The 17,199-nt window shown below is 45.0% G+C and overlaps 1 long non-coding RNA gene across 1 annotated transcript; it reads left to right on the top strand.

The window, feature by feature from the left end:
- Positions 1–407: 407 nt before the first annotated feature.
- On the top strand, positions 408–11,801 carry LOC114812003. Its single transcript, XR_003759679.2, has 3 exons — positions 408–649; positions 1,223–1,382; positions 11,719–11,801. It is a non-coding gene; the product is annotated as an uncharacterized LOC114812003 (long non-coding RNA).
- The last annotated feature ends 5,398 nt before the right edge of the window (positions 11,802–17,199 follow it).

A 17,199-nucleotide genomic window follows, 5' to 3' on the forward strand; every position in this document is an offset into this window, starting at 1 on the left:
TAAGCACCTCAGGACTGTCAGCTCGTCGTGGACAGGGATTGTGTCTTATGCTTATATGGTATTCTCCTAAGCGCTCAGCACAGTACTCTGCATACCGTAAGCGCTCAATACAAGTGACTGACCTTGTGGTTGAATGAGTAAGGGAAGGTGCTATGGCTCTTGGACTTGTGCTCTATAATACGGAGAGGAGTCCCGCGGGTAATCTCATGAAATCCTTAAAGAGCCAGGTTATCGGGTTCAAAAATATTTGCTCAGCCCCCTCGCAGTGTAAGCTGCTTTTTGGAGGGGCAAAATGGAATTCCAAAGGCAGCCCTTCCCCTTTATCCCGCCTTCCTTGTCCTCTCTGGCCTCACCCAACTGTTCCCGTTTCTTCGCATGTGTCTCTCCTCTTGCAGGCAATTTGTGGTACTTTTCATTCGTTGGGAGGTCTAAGCAACGTCTTCAGAAATTCGAGGTGGTATCAGATCAGTCCATCAGTAGTATTTATTGAGGACCTATGGAGTGCTAACAACTAAGCTCGTATAGTAAGAGTATCCCACCTGCTCTAGATGCTTCGACCCTCAAAAGCAACTCCCCTCGTCGTTTGTTCCAAGCAAGTTTAGTCGCAGTGAAGAACCTTCGAAGACTGCTGGGTTCCCGACCTTTGGAGGTAGGACAGTCAGGTCTTCCTTATAGGAGAAAAGGAGAGAGTAAGATTTACCGGTAGTCGGAAGAACCTAGGCTCTAAACCCCACTCCGCCTCTTGTCTACTGTGCCACCTTGGTCAAGTCAGTTCACTTCTCTGTGCCTCAGTTAGCTCAGTTGTAAAACTGGGGTGAATATTGTGAGTTTTACTTAGGAGATGGAGTGAATCCAACCTGATTAGCTTGTAGCCGGTACCGTGCTTGACACAGAGTAAACGCTTAACAAATACCCAAAAAAAAAACAAAACCAAAAAAAGCTAGAGATGGAGAACATTTTACTTGCTATGCAGACAGAAGAATGAGTTCTCCCGCTTTCCCTCCGCTCCTCAAAAAGCCAAATTATTTGCCGGTGTCGTAGCAAGCAAGCCACGCAGCCGGCCCGACTAGGACAATATGGGGAGATATGGCAAAGAAAAAACGTCAGCAGACTGACGCCAAACTCCGAATTCGGCTGTCCATAATTAAAGCGAATCAAAATCACCAGAAAAGGCGCTGGGGGATCTGCTCGTGACTTCTTTTTTATTCTCCCTCCACCCCAGTTTTGCTTCAAGGCAGCCCCGAAAAGGGCGCTCGCTGGACCTCCGAAGTACCCATCCCTTCTCAGGAGGTCGCAAGGAGCCCAAGGGCACGAAGTTTCGCAGTCATTCTGGGGAAAAACAAGCGACGGTGCCTTTCAGACGATTAATAACAAAACTCTCGGTATGTATATAATTATCAATAATTATACAAATTATTGTTGATTGTGGAGCTGGTAGCTATTTTAATTAGCTTCCCAGATTCCAATTAAGTTAAATGAAACAAGCATTAATGGGGGAAATATGCTTTTTTGCAAGTGAAAAATAATTTTTTTGGGGAGGGGGAGGGAATGGTTATTTCTCGCCCCAAGGCTGCCACCCTGCGGATGTATGCGGGAACTGCAGCCGATCGGATCCCCGGGCTCCAAACATTGGTTTCCAGCGAGGGACTGGATTTTCAAGGCCGCGGGTGTTTCTGTTTCCCTGATTCCTCTCCCTCCCGGGGATGGAGGGGATCAGCTGTCTGCAGTCCAGACAGCCTTATGAAGCCCCGACTAGTGGAAAGAGCCCGAGCTTGGAAGTTCGAGGTCTTGGGTTCTAATCCCGGCTCCGCCACTTAGCAGCTGCGTGTGACTGGGTAAATCACTTCACTTCTCTGTGCCTCAGTTACCTCATCTGTAAAATGGAGATTAAGACTGTGAGCCCCACGTGGGACAACCTGATTACCTTGTGTTTACCCCAGCGCTTGGAACAGTGCATAGTAAATGCTTAACAAATACCATTATTATTATTATTCCCTTTTCAGATAGTGCCCAGGGCAACCCTTCTGTGGGCAAATGTGAGCCTCCTTGGGTCAGGGGAGTTTGTTTGCAAACCAGTCTTAACCCCAGCCTTCCAAGATACACCCTCATTCCCAGTGGCCCAGTTTGTACTGTTCTGCTGAATAAAGTCAACGGCGGACGTGGCTTTAGATGGAAGTGCAATGGTCCGGACAGTTTCATCTCTCTTCCCCTAAAGCAGCACATCTCTATTTCATTAGCATTTTACCTGCAGATTAACCGAAGTGCCAAGCACTCTTCCTTGGAGGGCTTAAATGCCCATGTCACGTGGGAGACTGGGGGTCTGACGGAATGCGGGATCAGACCCACCTAGTTTCCAAATACTGGTTGTCTTTCGCCTGCTGTGCCTCAGCCGGAGAATTTCCCATATGAATCTCCCAAAGTGGATTAGGTGCGGGCATTTCACAGTTGCCGAAAACTGGTGCCTAGAGAGAAAACGTCACTTGGACTGTCGAGGCAAAACATCTTTTAACTATTTTGGAACGATGCCTTTTTGTTTCTGTTGTTCTTTTTATGGTATTTGTTAAGCACTCACTATATGCCAGGCATTCTTCTAAGTGCTGGTGTTGATGCAAGGTAATTAGGATGGACATAGCCCATGTCCCACATGGGCTCACAGTTTTAATCTCCATTTTACAGTTGAGGTAACTGAGGCACAGAGAAATTAAGTGATTTGTCCAATATCACACAGCAAACAGTGGTTACAGCCGGGATTAGAACCCAGGTCCATTTGATTCCCAGGCCTGTGCTCTATCCACTAGGCCACGCCGCTTGTGTGCGGGACTGGATCTATGTACCAAATCTCGGATGACTTTGATCTGATGGGCCTTGATCAGAAGAACTGAACAAGATGAGAATGATAATAAGAATAATGATGATGATAACATCTCACACACCTTGCTCCTCTAATGCCAACCTGCTTACTCACTGTGCCTCGATCTCATTTATCTCTCCACCAACCCCTCACCTACATCCCGCCTCTGACCTGGAACGTCCTCCCTCTTCATATCCGACAGACAATAATACTCCCTCCCCATCAAAGTCTTTTTGAAGGCACATCTCCTCCAAGAGGCCTTCCTTGACTAAACTCCCATTTCCCCTTCTCCCACTCCCTTCTGTGACACCCTGACTAGCTCCCTTTATTCATCCCCTCCCAGACCCACAGCACTTATGTCCATATCTGTAATTTGTTTATATTAATGACTGTCTCTCCCTCTAGTCTATAAGCTTGTGTGAGCAGGGAATGTCTGTTATAGCATATTCTCCCAAGCGCTTAGTACAGTGCTCTGCATGTAGTAAATGTTCAATACACTTGACGGATAGATACTGCAGGGATAGATACCAGATTATGAGATCAGGAGCAATGTGGCCTAATGGAAGGAACACGGGCCTGGGAGTCTGAGGACCTGGGTTCTAATCCCACCTCCACCACTTACCCGCTGTGTGTCCTTGGGCAAGTCACTTAACTTCTCTGGGCCTCAGTTGCCTCAACTATAAAATAGAGGTTCAATACCTGTTCTACATTCTCCTTAAACTGTGATCCTATGTGGGACAGGAACTATGTCCAATCTGACAGTTTTCCACACATAGAAAATGCTTAACAAGTATCATAATTATTATAAGATGGGGGTTGAGGGTGGGAACAGGAATCTCCTGCTGTTGTTCCTGATTGGATCACCAAGAAGAGCTCTTTCCTTTGACGTGGTCACATGAGTCTTCTCCGTGGAGATTCAAGTGTCTGATTATTTGCCTTTGGTGGGGAGGCTTGGCTTCCTCATTCATTCATTCAATCGTATTTATTGAGTGCTTACTGTGTGCAAAGCATTGTAGTAAGCACTTGGGAGAGTACGTTATAACAGTAAACAGACACATTCCCTGTGCACAATGAGTTTTCAGTCCTCAGAGAAGTCTTTGCTCAAAGAGAAGGTCATTTGGGGGGAGAGCACCCTAGATCCCTCCTGATTTATCACATCACCTCAGACTTCCCTTTTGAGTCACTTTGGCCTCCTATCCACTTTTTCTTCTTCCCCTATCTGTAAATTATTTCAGTGTTTGTCTCCCCTGCTAGATTGTAAACTCCTCGAGGGCAGAGATTATGTTCTCAATTATAGTTCTCAAGCGTTTACTACAGTGCTCTGACCAAAGAAAGAGCTCAATAAATAGTATTGATTAAGTGCCTCTTCACTATTATTTTGATCAGGGCCATTCCTTGGCCCTTCTTCACCTGTGGTCAAACTCTATCAAACATCTATAATTTTCTTTCCACTTTAAATTACTGATTTTCTTTTCCTTGTCAGGGGGATGGTGGTACCTTAACCCTTTTTTGTCATGCATTCCCTCATAATAATAATAATGATATATGTTACATGCTTACTGTGTGTCAAGCACTCTGTCAAGCACTGGAGTGGATACAAGATAATCAGGCTAGATGCAGTCCTTGTCTCACATGGTGCTCACAGTCTAAGAAGGGAGGAGAGCAGGTACTTAAATCCCATTTTACAGATGGGAAACTGAGGCATAGAGACTTTCCCAAGGTCACACAGCAGGTGAATGGCAGAGCCTGGATTAGAATTCAGTTCTTCTGACTACCAGGCCTGTGCTTGTTCCACTACTGATGATAATAATCATAACTATGGTATTTAAGTGCTTGCTATGTGCTAGGCACTCTTCTTAGCACTGGAGTAGATACAAGGTAACTGGGTTAGTCACAATCCCTGTCCCACATGAGGCTCACAGTTTTAATCACTAGGCCATTCAGCTTCTCCTAGGCATCCCCCATTTCAGAAGCAAAATTAGGATGCAGTAGTTCTTTTTCCCAGTCTGAGATTTGGTGTGTCTCTGTGATGCCAGTAGCTCCAAGGATCTCTTAAACAACTATTTCCCCTCTTAGAAGCTCGTTGTGGGCAGGGAATGTGTCTATCAACTCTGTTATATTGTACTCTCCCAAGTGGTTACTACAGTGTTCTGCACACAGTAAGCGCTCAATAAATATGTTGATTGATAGAACTTGAGATTTTATCCCAAGCTTGCCATAGTGGATTCTGGAATGAACTAATGACAGTATTAGAGAGAGAAATAAAATACACAAGTGCTCAGGGTGGCCAACTTAATCTCTCGGGGATTCAGTGTTTTCCTTGAACAGAAAAAAACAACCTAGTTTCTTTTTAACTCAGGTCCTTACACTAGTTAATTTGTGAGAAGAAATGTATTTAATGGATTTGGCAAGGATCTTCTAAAAGCATCACAACCAGGCTGGAGTGGTCCAGAGAGATAGTCCTGCAAAGTCAACCCCATCATGTGTTCTTAATCCCTGCTCCGCCACTTGTCTGCTATGGGGCCTTGGGCAAGATACTTCACTTCTCTGTCCCTCATCTGTAAAATGGGGATTAAGACTGTGAGCCCCACATAGGACAGGGACTGTGTCCAACCTGATTTGCTTATATCCACCCCAACACTTAGTGCCTGGCACATAGAAAGTGCCAGGCACCACAAATACCACAATTATTATTATTATTATTATCACCATCACATTTCCAGGCAGAATTGTGCCATGACCTCTGAAGAATATGCATGTTTAGAACCCAATGCCGACTGGAGGACAGAGTCCATTTTTGATAGCATAGCTATGATGCTTTCAGTGTCCACATCTGAAAAAGGGGTAATGCTACCTAAGAGAGGGCCCGGCTTTAATTTGTAGAACCAATTTGTGTGATTAAGGGGGTGTATCCAGCATCAATCTGCAAAATGAGTTCAGGGATAAATATTCCGAGAGATTTCAAAGATGAGTCTCTGAAATTCATACTGCTGGGGGACAGCATTGATATTTGTAAGAGAAAATGAGTTTTCTTGTCTGGGGCTTAATAACAATCACCAAACCTGAGGGCAGCCGCAGAATGTTGTGAATAGAGAAGCAGCGTGGCCTAGTGGATGTAGAGCATGGGCCTGGGAGTCAGAAGGACCTGGATTCTAATTTGAGCTCCAACACTTGTCTGGGTGACCTTGGGCAAGTCACTTCACTTCTCTGGGCCTCAGGTCCCTTATCTGTAAAATGGGGACTGAGACCATGAGCCCCACTTAAGACGGGGGCTATGTCCAACTCAGTTCATTTGTATCTACCTAGCACTTCGTACAATGCCTGGCACATAGTAAGCACTTTAGATGGGGATTAATGCTGTGAATCAAATGTGTGACAGGGACTGTGTCCGACTTGATTATCTTGTATCTACCTCAGCACTCAGTACAGTGCCTGGCACAGAGTAAGTGCTTTACAAATTCCATTAAAAAAAAGGAATTCAGATTAAGATCTCTTCTATGTTTGGCCAATGTTAAATTCACCTAACACCCAGGAAAGAACTTCATTGAAACTAGGTTGTGGTTCACCGCTCCTGTGTGTTTCTCCTCCTGTGGATTCTTGACCTGGCCTAGTGGATAGAGCACAGAGTCAGAAGGTCATAGGTTCTAATCCTAAATCTGCCATTTGTCTGCTGTGTGACCTTGGGTGAATCACTTCACTTCTCTGGGCCTCAGTTACCTCATCTATAAAATGGGGATTGAGAATGTGAGCCCCACGTGGGACAGGGATTGTGTCCGACTCAGTTTGCTTGCATCTACCCCTGTGCGTAGTATAGTGCTTGGCAAATAGTAAGCGCTTAATAAATACCATCATCATTAGTATTATTTTTATTCTTAGGTCAGTCACAGTTCCTCCAGGAAATATAAATGGGCTCTTTTCCCATCTTCAAAGGCTTTCTGAAATCCCATCTCCTCCAGGAAGCCTTCCCCAAATAATTGACAGTACCTTAGCCATGGCAGTCCAACAGCCACCCTTAGCACTTTTCTTTTTTAATGGTATTTGTTAAGCATCTACTATGTCTCAGGCAATGTACTAAGCACCGGGGTAGCTATAAGCTAATCACTTTGGACATAGGCCATGTTCCACATGGGGGGGCTCAGTCTTAATCCCCGTTTTACAGATGAGGCAACTGAGGCCCAGAGAAGCGAAGTGACTTGCCCAAGTTCACACAGCAAGCAAGCGGCCGAGTTGGGATTAGATCCCAGGTCCTCTGACTCCCAGGCCTGTGTTCTTTCCACTAGGCCACACTGCTTCTCATTCTATTTTTTATGTAACACTTATTTTATTCCCATTCTTGGCACTTTTAAGGTAGTAGTGATGATATCCATTGAGTGCCTGCAGAGTTCTAATCCTGGGTTCTGGGTTCTAATCCTGGATTCCCCACTTGTCTTCTGTGGGACCTTCTCTGTGCCTCAGATACCTCAACTCTAAAATGGAGATTGACTGTGAGCCCCATGTAGGACATGGACTGTGTCCAACCTGTTTAGCTTGTCTCTACCCCAGTGCTTAGTACAGTACCTGGCACATAGTAAGTGCTTAACAAATACCATAAAAAAAGGAGACATTCCTTGCCCACCAGTAGCTCATACTCTAAATCATGTATTCATTTGTTAGTATATGCTTAGTTCATAACATGTTTTTATTAGGCATTTTGGGTAGAACAGCGATAGGAAATTAAGAAAGGAGCTTCTAACTCTGGGAGCCCGTTTGGGGTCGGGATGCTGTGACACTGGGAAGAAAACTGGGCACCTGAACACAGTGAGGGAAAAGGTGACCTGTGCAGAACTGGTTTTGCCAAGGAGATTCATTCATTCAGTCATATTTAATGAGCGCTTACTGTTTTCAATGCATTGTATTAAGTGCTTGGGAGAGTACAGTAGATCAATAAGCAGACCCATTCCCAGCTCACAACGAGCTTTCAGTCTAGAGGGGGAGGGAGACATTTATTGAAAAAAATAAATGATGGATAGGGACATGAGTACTGTGGGGCTGGGAGTGGGGATGAATAGAGCGACCAAATCAGGGCGAAGAAGAGAGTGGGAGAAGAGGAAAGGAGGAAAAAATGTGGCCCTTGCATTATAGGATAGTTGGCTTTATCTGGTTATTTATTCAGCTTTTTCATCCTGACTTCTTTGTGCTACTTCTTAAACATAATTATGGTATTTATCAAGGACTTTCTAGGCCACCGAGGACTGTAGTAAGCGCCGAGTTCAATATAAGTCCCTGTCCCACATGGGGGCTCAAAGTCTGAGAAGGAGAGAGAATAGATACTTGGTCCCCACTTTACAGGTGAGGAAACTGAGGCCTAGAGACGCTGTGACTTACCCTAAGTCACACAGTAGGCAAGTAGCAGAGCTAGGATTAAAACCCAGGTTTCCTGACTCCCGGGACCATGCTCTTTCCTCTAGGTCATGCTGCTTCAGATATATTACCTGTTAATTCTTGTTGTTAATCCTCCTCCTACTATTTGTTAGTAATTTTTGGTCCATTTATAGTTCCCCCTTTAGATTGTAAGGTCCTCAAGGACAAGGAATTTGTGTATTGCTCCTACTGTACACTCCTAGTTGCTTAGGAGTATTTTGCACTCAGTCATGAAATACCATTAACTGATGGGTCTTCCAGAGAAGCTGGATCTGGGTCCCGGTGCCTAGTGGTTAGCTCACAGGCCTGGGCGTCAGAAGGTCAAGAGTTCTAATCCCGCCTCCACCCCTTGCTGGTGGGTGACCTTGGGCAAAGCACTTCACTTTTCTGGGCCTCAGTTACCTCATCTGTAAAATGGAGATTGAGCCCCACATGGGAAAGGGACTGTGTCCAACCTAAATTTCTTGTATCCAACCCAGTGCTTAGTACGGTGCCTGGCACTCAGTGTTTAATGAATACCACAATTACTAACATTCACATCTGTGGGTCCAATATCCACAAGTGCCTTTGCTGGCTACCCTGCCCCAAGACCCCCTGGGAAGCTCTCTCACAGCTCCCCTTAACTCCCTCCCCAAGCTCCAGTTTGCATCTGGCTAGGTCAGGCGGAAATCCTGGCCAGGCGAACCCATTTCTCCTTGTGGTTTGGCTTTTGGCTTCTTCCCCACGCGTCACTGCTGTGGAATTCCACGATTTGGCCGCCCAACTTCTCATCTGACCTCTCTCTAAATAACTGCTACAAAAACATAGAAATGCAAATATGGGCTTTATTAAGGGAATAGAGCTCATTTGGGCAATGATGTTTCTCTTAGATTTACAAACGGGAATTGCAAATAAAAAAAACGTATTAACATTGATGGGGACGATCTTAATCTTCAATTAGCAGCTGCAGTTTTTTTTTATTTAAAATGAGCACAATTTGCAATACACTCCAGTGCGTACTGGTGCCTAAGAAATGGTCACATCTCACGGGTTCATAACTGGCTTATTGCCGAAATCAGCGGGGGACATACCTGCTTGTCGTTCACCATTTCTAGCGGCGAAACGCTTTGTGTTATTTTAAGCCGGAGGTGGTTTTGGTTTTGCTTTTTAAGCAACCAATTATTCCTGAAAATATTTAGAGCTGAGAGGAAGGGGCCGGGATTTGCACCCGTTTTCGATTAAGTGGGTGTTGACTCAGACTGCCCCGGTTGCCCGGGATCAATCGATCATATTTATTGAGTGCTTACAGTGTGCAGAGCACTGTACTAAGCGCTTGGGAGAATACAGTGTAACAGAGTTCATAGATATGTTCCTTAGGGTAGATTCAAGATAATCAGGTTGGGTAAATTCACATCATTCATTCAAGTGTATTTATGGAGCACTTACAGAGCACTGTATTTAGCATTTGGGAGAGTTCAATAAAAAAGTGGACACATCCCCTGCCTACAGTGAGCTTACAGTCTAGAGGGGAGACAAACATTAATAGATATAAATGAATTACAGCTATGAAGATAAGTGCCACATGGGGTTTACAGTCTTAAACCCCATTTTATAGCTGATGGTGATGATATTTGTTAAGCACTTACTACACGTCAAGCACTCTTCTAATTGCTCGGGTAGATACAAGGTAACTGGCTAGGACACAGTCCACACTCTTAATCCCCATTTTGCAGATGAGGTAACTGAGGCCCAGAGAAGTGAAGTGATTTGCCCAAGGTCTCATAGCAAACAAATGGAGGTGGAATTAGAACCCAGGCCCTTCTGACTCCCAGGCCTGGACTTTCTCTACTAGGCGGCACTCTTTCTAATTGAATTGAGGATTGTCCCGCCAGCTCCCTCCCTAACATTATTCAGACTATTTGCACTCTGGGTCAAGAACCCTGCCTAGATATCCCAGCCTCTGTGGGGGTCCCACCCCGCTATCTGCTCCCCCTCCCCCCAAGACATCTCCTCCTTCCTTTTTCCCCACCTTCTGCTCCACCTTCACTCCCTACACCATCTTTTCTGAGAAGCAGGTTCCTCTTTCTTTCCTCATCCAGAACAGCTCCCGCCCTTCTGGAAGACCACATCTGTGGGGAGAAGAAAGGAGGAGGGGAAAGGGCAACATTTGCAGAGGGACAGGAATTAATCAATTTAATCGATAATAATAATAATTGTAGCATTTGTTAAGCGCTTACTATGTGCCACGCACTGTACTGACCGCTGGGGTGGATAAAGGAAATTGGGTTGGACACAGTCCCTGTCCCGCATGGGACTAGCAGACTTAATCTCCATTTTTTATTCCCCTGTGTCTACCCCAGCGCTTAGAACAGTGCTCTGCACATAGTAAGCGCTTAACAAATACCAACATTATTATACAGATGAGGTATCTGAGGCCCAGAGAAGTGAAGCGACTTGCCCAAGGCCACACAGCAGACAAGTGGCAGAGCCAGGATTAGAACTCATGACCTTCTGATTCCCAGGTCCCTGCTCTATCCACTATGCCATGCTGCTTCCCTTGAGCACTTACTGAGTGCAGAGCTCTATACTAAGCACTTGGGAGAGTACAATATAACAGAGTTGGTAGACACATTCCCTTCCCCCCATGAATTTACAGTTTAGAGGGAGCTTGTTCCACTCTCCTCCCCTTCCTCCCCTCCTCCCATGCCCAATCTCTTGAGTAAATAAATTGGGTGTTTGCTCTCCAGGCTATAAACAACTTGTTGATAGGGAATGTGTCTACCCATTCTGTTATATTGTACTCTTCCAAGCATTCTGCACACCATAACTGCTCAATAAATACAATCGATTGATTTTAAAATCAAAATTTAAAAAAGCAGAGAAAAAAGATTCATACCAAGAAAAGGATCTGTGTTTGTCCTTACTCCATTAGAGGGTAGAGACTACGTTCAGGGCCTTATGGCTGTTCATGCCACAGTGATATTAAATTCCACATTCCTTGTGCCTCAGTTTTCCCTGCAGTTTGAAACGGCAACATAGGCATCCGTCGGCTCTTCTCCCCTTCACCCAAGGACCCTGTTTTGAGTTGAACCCTGAGATTTTTCAGGCCTTTTCCCTATTTAAGGTTGTTTGGTGTTTTTTTTTTCCCAGGGAATGAATGCAACAGTTTCTCAGTTATCTTATGAGCCCGAAGAGTAAAGAACAGGAAATGAACTATTTTTGAAAGCTCCAGAACTTTCAGCTGTTTAGAGCTCAAATGCTCAAGCAGACATATTTTCCATCACCTATTCCCTTTGTGAAAATTGGCTGGGAAGTCTATGGGATGCCTCCATGGCGTACGAGAGGTGTTCCAAGCGGGGGCTTTTGGGTGTTTTCCAAGGAAGTCATAATGACTTAACCAGAGCCCATCTGAGAAATATCTTGCTGTGTGGGAGGGAAGCCAAGAAAGCTGCCAGGGGCATAACTTTGTGCGAATGGCTTTTTCACAGGTTTTGTTGGGGCATAAAAATTTTCGACCGGGAAGGAAAGTTGTGACCAGGAGTGAAAATAAATGAAAATACGTGAAAATAAATGAAAATACATTCTCTTTGTTTTGTGTAAAAGCAGGGCCAACTTCAGATGGTAAGCAAAAAAAAGCAGCGAGATCAAGTGGATAGGGCACGGGTTGGGAGTCGGTAGGATGTGGGTTCTAATTCCGACTTCACCATTTGTCTGCCGTGTGACCTCGGGCAAGTCATTTCACTTCCCTATGCCTCAGTTACCTCATCTGAAAAATGGAGATTAAGACTGTGAGCCCTACGTAGCACATGGACTGTGACCAACCTGACTAGCTTGTATCTGCCTCACTGCTTAGTAAAGTGCCTGTCACAAAGTAAGTGTTTAACAAATACAAAAAAAAACCCCCAAAACCAAAGGAAACAGCAACCTCGGTGTCAGGGTTCAGGGGGGTAGGACTTGGATCTGTTTTTAAGCACTTGACATTCACTCCACAGCACTTCTGTACATATTCACAATTTATTTTAATGCCTGTCTCCCCCCCGTATACTGTAAGCTCGTTGTGTATATGGAACGTTTCTACCACCTCCGTTGCATTGAACTCTCCTAAGTTCAGTAAGCACTCAGTAAATACTAATGATTTTTAAAAATCATATTTGTTAAGCGCTTACTATGTGCCAAGTGCGGCACTAAGCCCCGGGGTAGATACAAGCTAATCAGGCTGGACACAGTCCACGTCCCACATGGGACTCACAATTTTACTGAGGCCCAGAGAAGCAAAGTGACTTGCCTAAGGTCCCACAGAAGACAAGTGACAGAGTCAGTGTTAGAACCCAGGCCCCTCTGATTAGATGTGAGCCCCCTGAGCGACAGGAGCTGGATTCTAATTCTCAGGGTATTCTCTCCCAGTGCTTAGTACAAGGTTCTGAACCCAGTAAGCGCTTAATAAATTCTATTACTACTATTAATAATAATAATGTTGGTATTTGTTAAGCGCTTACTATGTGCCGAACACTGTTCTAAGCACTGGGATAGATACAGGGTTATCAGGTTGTCCCACGTGAGGCTCACAGCCTTAATCCCCATTTTACATTGAGGTAACTGAGGCAACCGAGAAGTTAAGTGACTTGCCCAAAGTCACACAGCTGCCAGGTGGCAGATCTGGGATTAAAACTCATGACCTCTGTCTCCAAAACCCGTGTTTTTTCCACTGAGTCACGCTGCTTCTCTAACTACTACTCCCAGGCCCGTGCTCTATCCACTAGGCCTTGCTGCTTCATTGATTGATTTGATTAACCACAGAGATCGGTGGTTAAAGATCAGAATGTGTTCAGCCTCTCTCTGCCTGAGTCAAAAGCGGCGTCTCTCTTCACAAGAACTTGGCACGGGGGACGCAGTGGCTCTGAAGCAAAGGGGTTGGGGAGGGAATCGTGAGTCCCCCTGAGAAATGCTTCCAAGTTTCAGGGCTTTGGGGGGAATTCCTACATAACATCATTACATATTATGGTACTCAACATTGTGTAATTGTATCATATAGAGTGGGAGACAAATCCCCCTCCCCTCCCACCAACCCAAGGTGGCCAAATATCTGAAGTGGGAAGCAGTGTGGCCTAGTGGATAGAGCATGGGCCTGGGAATCAGAAGGACCTGGGTTCTAATCCTGGCTCTGCCACTTATCTGCTGTGTGACCTTGGGCAAATCACTTCACTTCCCTGTGCCTCAGTTCCCTCATCTGTAAAATGGAGATTAAGACCGTGAGCCCTACACTGGACAGGGACTGTGTCCAACCCGGTTGCCTTGTGTCTACTCCAGTGCTTGGTACAGTGCCTGCTACGTAGTTAGTGCTTAACAAATACCACAGTTATTATTATTATTAGTAGTAACGCAGTCCCTGTGTGAGAGGGTGTTTGATCCAGGTGGCTCCGAAAATTAAACAACAGAGGGATAAATATCCATACCTGATTTAGCAGGAGCTAGGACCGTGTGATAAGGCTTACAAAATATGAGCACAAAAATGAACTATTGCATTATATTAATATTTTCACACCACTTAACTCTCATTAAAATGTACTTTGCTGAATTTAATATGTGATTTCAAATGACACAACATATTAAGTGCTTAATATACTAGAAATTATGAAACTATTATAGTCTATGTAATATGAAATAATTAGACTGAATTAAACTTTAGCAGCCAAGTGAAGGAAGGACTTCAACTCATAATGCCTGAAAGTAGCTAAAGCCACCACAGTAATCCCCCAAAATAAACACCCAGAAATTAGGATCTTTAGCTAAAAACTGGAATGCCTGAACGTGAATCTGGGAAAAAAATCTAGGCTCCCAGAGTGTCGGGTGCCGATATTTGCCCGCCCAGGCTAACGACAGGGATTGGCTCTGGAACAAAAGAAGCAGTGTGGCCTAGTGGATAGAGCCCAGGCCCAGGAGTCAGAAAGACCTGGGTTCTAATTCTGGCTCCACCACTAGTCTTCCATATGATCTTAGGCAAGTCACTTCACCTTCTGGTGCCTCAGTTACCTCATATGAAAAATGGGGATTAAGATGGTGACAAGGGACAAGGACTGCGGGACAACCTAATCAGCTTGTACCTACAACAGACACTCATCCCTGCCCACAGTGAGTTCACAGTCTAGACGTCTATTTATGGTGGTATTTATGAAGCATCTACTAAGTGAAAAGTAGTGATCTGACCAGTTAGGAAAGTACTGCACTGTAAGCTCATTGTGGGCAGAGACTGATTCCATTTGTTGCTGTATTATACTCTCCCAAGTGCTTAGAACAGTGCTTTGCACACAGTAAGCGCTCAATAAATACGACTGAATGAATGAATAAATGACTAACCTCTCTTCTCCCTAGTCTCCCTCCCTTCTGTGTCACCTTTGCACTTAAATCCATACCCAGTAAGTGCTCAATAAATACCACTGATTGATGTAGATTTATATATAATGCTGTCTCTGACCACAGTTAGGCTAAAAAAACACCGAAACTGCATGATTTAAGCAGTGTGGCTCTGTGGAAAGAGCATAGGACTAGGAATCATCAATCAGTCAATCCGTGGCATTTATTGAGCACTTGCTGGGTGCAGAACACTGTGCTAAGAACTTGGGAAAGTCCAACAGAGTTGGTAATCCCGTTCCCTGCCCTCAACAAGTTTACGTTCTGCAGGGGGAAACAGACATTCAAGTTAATTACAGGTAAGGGAAATACAGAGCGTAAGGATGTGGACATAAGTGCTGTAGGGCTGGGGTGAGGATCGAAGGGCTTAAGCACAACCGAGTGCCTGGGTGATGTTGAGGGGAGGGTGGGTAGGGGAAATGAGGGCTTAGTTGGGGAAGGCCTCTTGGAGGAGGTGTGATTTTAAATAAGGATTTGAAGATGGGGACAGTGGTAATCTGTTAGATATGAAGGTGGAGGGAGTTCCAGGAAGGAGGGAAGATGGGGGAAAAGGCATCAGCTCTGCACAGTTCTGCCACATGATAATAATAATGGTATTTGTTAAGTGCTTACTATGTGCCAGGCACTGTACTAAGCACTGGGGTGGATACAAGCAAATCAGGTTGGACACAGTCTCTGTCCGACACAGGGCTCCCAGTCTTCAGCCTCATTTTAGAGATGAGGTAACGAGGCTCAGAGAAGTGAAGCGACTTGCCCGAGATCACACAGCAGACAAATGGTAGAACTCGGATTAGAATCCATGACCTTCTGACTCTCAGGCCTGTGCTGTATCCACTACACCATGCTGCTTGACGATATTTGTGACATGTGTTCAGCACTTAATGTTTGCCAAGCTCTGTGTGAACTCCTGGGGTACATAGAAGATAATCAGATTGGACACAGTCCCTGTTCCACACAGGGCTCACAGTGTAAGGGAGAAGGAGAAATGATACCTTACCCCCTTTTTGCAGGAAACTAAGGCACAGAGAAATTAAGCGACTCATTCAAGGTCTCACAGCAGGCAGTTTAGAACCCAGATTTCCTGACTCCCAGGCTTGTGCTTTTAATAATAATAATAATAATAATGATGTTGGTATTTGTTAAGCGCTTACTATGTGCCAATCAGGTAATCAGGTTGTCCCAAGTAGGACTCACAGTCTTCATCCCCATTTTACAGATGAGGTAACTGAGGCACAGAGAAGTTAAGTGATTTGCCCATGGTGGCACAGCTGACAAGCGGCAGAGCCGGGATTAGAACCCATGACCTGTGACTCCCAAGGCCGGGCTCTTTCCACTAAGCCACACCAGAGCCCACTGCCCGCTGTGACCTTGGGCAAATCACTTAACTTCTCTGTACCTCAAGGTCCTCATCTATAAAACGGGAAATTAAATACCTGTTCTCTCTTCCCCTTAGACTGTGAGCCCTTGGGGGACAAGAACTATCCAAGCTGATTTTCCTTGTATCTACTGAATTTAGCACAGTTCTTGTCATATAGCAAGTGCTTAACAAATATGATTATTATTATTTCTAGTGGAATTTGCTAAGTGCTTACAATGTGCCAGGTACTGTACTAAGTGCTAAGGTAAGTAACAAGCTAATCAGGTTGGACACAGTTCATGTCCCACATGGGGCTCACAGTCTTAATCCCCATTTTTCGGATGAGGCAACCGAGGCACAGAGAAGTTAAATGACTTATCCAGGGCCACACTTCAGACTGTCAAGTCTGTGCTCTTACCACTAGACATGCTGCTTCACTATTATTGTTATAGTTGAGGTCTTTCTTGAGACCATTTCAGGACTATATGGGGCACTCCTTAATAATGATAGCGATAATACTAGTAATAATAATAGAGGTATTTATTTAGCTCTTACTTAGTGTCAGGCACTGTACGAAGCATGGGGTAGATACAAGATAATTGGTTTGTACACAGTCCTGGTCCCACATTGGGCTCACGGTCTTAAATCCCATTTTCCAGATGAGATATCTGAGGCACGGAGAAATGAAGTGACTTGCCCAAGGTCACACAGCAGACATACGGTGGAGCCAGGATTAGAACCCAGGTCCTCTGATTGCCAGGCCCAAGCTCTTTCCACTAGGCCATGCTGCTTCCCACTCCTTCCTCTACCCAAGGCTTTGGAGCCTGACCTCCACTGAAGGGATTATGTTTTGGAAGCGTGGGGAAACCAGCCTCGCCTTGTAGCCACAAATGATAGGTTCTGTGAAGAAAAGTGAATTTCGCAGGAGAGAAGGTGCAATTTAAAGCAGAGGATTCACTGTGAAATCACACTTGTCCTGGCTTGTCTCAGAAGGTTTGCTCACACTGGTGTTTAGTACAAACACCCCAACTCATCGCTTCTTAAAAGCTTGTTTTGGTCGTTCCTATTTCATCCTTCAACCAAAACTTGCTTCTGGCCAAGTCTGCTGTCCGGTGAGGGGTTGTGATGAGGGGAGTGTCCTGCCTGTGGTTGTTTCCTTGGAATTACGATGAGTGGGTCAGTGTGAGGCTATCTGACTTTCTTT

This window comes from Ornithorhynchus anatinus, chromosome 5 (assembly GCF_004115215.2).
Source record: "Ornithorhynchus anatinus isolate Pmale09 chromosome 5, mOrnAna1.pri.v4, whole genome shotgun sequence".
NCBI lineage: Eukaryota > Metazoa > Chordata > Mammalia > Monotremata > Ornithorhynchidae > Ornithorhynchus > Ornithorhynchus anatinus.